This window comes from Echinops telfairi, unplaced genomic scaffold (genome assembly GCF_000313985.2).
Source record: "Echinops telfairi isolate 266 unplaced genomic scaffold, ASM31398v2 ScPeMD7_7400;HRSCAF=8409, whole genome shotgun sequence".
Taxonomy (NCBI): domain Eukaryota; kingdom Metazoa; phylum Chordata; class Mammalia; order Afrosoricida; family Tenrecidae; genus Echinops; species Echinops telfairi.
Genome location: NW_022111300.1, coordinates 2,679,667 through 2,683,092, shown reverse-complemented (window position 1 = coordinate 2,683,092; position 3,426 = coordinate 2,679,667).

Here is a 3,426-nt window from a genome sequence, read left to right as displayed (position 1 = left end):
TTAACCCATATGTCCAACACCAATCCACAAAGTCCTCCTCCATCTCACAAAACAGACGCAATGATGCTGACTGCAGGAGGAAAGCCCAGTCAGTGAACGTGTAAGCATCTGAGAGCTGGCAGGGGTCTCCCACACGGGTACTCCAGCACCCAGGGCTGCATCGGGGTAGGTCCATGTGGCTTCTCCTCGGGGATGTCTTGCAGGAAGTCAGCCTCCAAGCTGAAGCAGGGAACTGCTAAGGCAGCTGCACCCTGGTCCGACCATCAAAAGCAAGAGACCTGAGAACTAGAAAGGCGAGGCTCACTGAGCCATTTACCCCTATGCCTTTCAATTAACCCCACATGTGTTTATTGGCCAGGTTGGCACAATAAACTAACTATGGTAACTCAGTGACCAAGTCTTTGCTATCAGGAGCAAAGGTATTCAAAGCCTCAGGGAGCATTTAATCTAAAGGGTGAATGAACCACATGAACCACACCCTACACAACCCCAAGACCAGAAGAACTGGTTGGTGTCCAAGTATCACTCGTGACTACTCTGACTGAGATCCCAGCAGAGGGTCGCCGAGCTGGAGAAAAACACACAACCAAAACTCAAAGTCACAAACCAGACCAAACGTGCCGGTCTCACAGAGACTGGAGGAGCCTCTGAGAAGACTAGGGCCATGGAAGACCCTGTGGACCTGGATCTGAAGCCCTCCCCAGAGACCACATTTCAGCAAAACGAGAGGCCTATAAAATGAACGGTACGTCTGAGAGGAATGTGTTCCTCAGAACAAGCAATTACACTAGATCAAAAGGACAACATTTGGCCCCAAACAAAGGTGAGAAGGCAGGAAAGGGGAGACAGTGCTGAAAGGTGTGCCCCGGCAGGGTGGGGAACGAGACCAGGTTCCGGGGACACTGCGTGTACAAATAATGAATGGGAAACTCATTTTCCCGTACGCTCTCACCCGAAGCATACACAAAAAAGGGTTGTTTTTTTAAAAAATAAAGAATGTCTGAATGTGCGTTTCTTTTTCTCCAACACACAGGTCAGTGGTTATGTGAAGTAGAAGTTGAATCTGAGAAATTAATTTTAATCCTTTGCTTTAATTACTTTAATGTTCAATAAACGTTTGGGGGGGTGGCATTATAAAACGGAGCTGACCCTTCAGAGCTGCTGAGCAATATGTTTGAAAATTGAGGACATTTGATGGAAAATGTGAACTGTATTAGATTTTTACCTACCATCTTGTTTTCTTCCTTGGTTATTCCCCCCACCCCTCTCCCCTTTCCAGCTTTCTACTGGCTTGGGTAGAGGGTTATTGTTTTTTGTTTTTTTTTTGTCTCCTTAGTCGCCATCTTCCAGGGATTTCTGTAAACCTTAATTGAAAAGCAGCTGCAGCCACATGAGTCCGAAGGCTCTGGGGCAAGGAGCACCTGTATTTTGCGTCCAGCGCTCCGTCAGGCACAGCTGGAGGACGGCTGACGTGGCCAATGGCAGATGTGGGGCAGAGCTGGAGGAAGACAGACGCAGGGAAGCCTTTGAAAAAGACCATCGGTTCTCAACGGTGTCTGTGCAACAGAAAGCCGGGGAGGTTTTGAAGTACTCCAGGCTCTGCTGCAAAATAGACCTGTGGGCCTTTTTCTTCGAAGCCTGGCGGAAAGAGCTATTAAAATACTATTATATTGGGGAAGCCAATTATACGGATCTACATATAATCTCCTCCCTGGGGGCTTGACAACCAAAAAGTGGGTGAAGGGAGACGTTGGATAGTGTAAGACATGACAAAATAATTTATAAATTTTCAAGGGTTCATGAGGTTGGGGGAGCGGGAAGGAGGGGGAAAATGAGCTGATGCCAAGGGCTTATGTGGAGCAAATATTTTGAGAATGATGAGAGCAACGAATGTACAAATGTGCTTGACACAATTGATGTATGTATGGCTTGTGAGAAGAGTTCTATGAGCCCCCAATAAAATGATTTAAAAAATACGATTATATTAATATATGTCCTTCCTTTTTCTTTGTCATGGTGTGTTTTGTTTATTACTATTATTTATTTATGTTTATGCTTTATTATTTTGTCTTAAGCCAAGAGAAAACTACAATTTTAAATTAGGATCATAAAATTCATTGTTTGGTGCCAAGCCAGCTTTAAATGGGAATATAAAAGCATTTAGCTTGTCAGTGAAATCACTGAAATGGCAACATTTCTATTTTGAAATGACAGCTCCTAGGTAGGTACGTGTGGAGCCCTAGTGGGTTATACTGCTAACCACAAGACCAGTAGTTCTCACCCACTAGCCACTCTGCAGGAGGAGGAGGAGGAGGTTTTGTGCTCCTGTGGAGATGCCCAGCCCCAGAAAGCCTAGATAGGGTTACTGAGTCAGAATTCACCCCCTGGCAGTGGGCGCATGCACATACATTTTGCTTTCACTAGAAATTAAATTGGTTGCAGAAAAGTATCCCAAATGTTTTTATTGCACTCTTGATATACACATGCTTTACTGGGATGAAATGAAAATAATTACTTCTGGCTCTTCTATTCATTTCCCTATAACCTACTTCCCAAGTGGTTGTATGGGACCCTCCAATAACGTATAGCGGACTCGAACTCAGAGATTGGCCAGTCTGGCCACGCTCCTGGGTATGAGAGAGTCATTTCAGAAAGCACAAACAGAGATCTGGGCCCATCAAGAGAGAAGAGGAACCAGCAGAGCACGCGTGAGATCCCTGCCAAAGGACCCCAAGGTGGGACAAATGAGCTGCTCTGCTGAGTCTATGGGGCAGTGAGGCAGAGGTGGGGGTGAGGGTCTCCTTTTCATATAAAGCTAAAGATTGGTTTTCCTGTTTCGATAAAGACTGTTGGAAATTTTATTGGGGTTGCATTGACTCTATAGCTAGCTTTGGGTGTCTTCATGCCTTAATTATATTTGTCCAATCCACGAACAAGGTACATTTTCCTATTTTTAAGTCGTCTTTAATCTCGTTCAGCAGTGTTTTTTATTTGTTTGTTCATTTTAATTGTGTAAATCCTTCATGTCTCTAGATAGATTTATTCTTAGGTATTTTATTCTCTTAGATGCTATTGTACATTAAATGGTTTTCCTAATTTCCCATTGCCTCTGTATAGGATCTTAAGGGATTTTTGTTTTTTGACTTTGGGTCCTTTAACTTGGCTAACTTTGCATACTACTCTAGAAATTTCCTTTTGGACTCTTTGGTGGTTTGTATATACAGGATTTTAACACTGCAAATCGAGATAATTTGACTTCTTTTCAGATCTGAATGCATTTTATTTCTTTTTCTTCTCTTATTGCTCTGGCTTGGACTTCCAGTTCAACGTTGAATAGAAGTAGTGAGCGTGGACACCCTTGTCTTGTTCTCAATCTCTCAGTGCTTCTCCATTAAGTAGAATGTTGGCTATTGATTTTTTTCACAT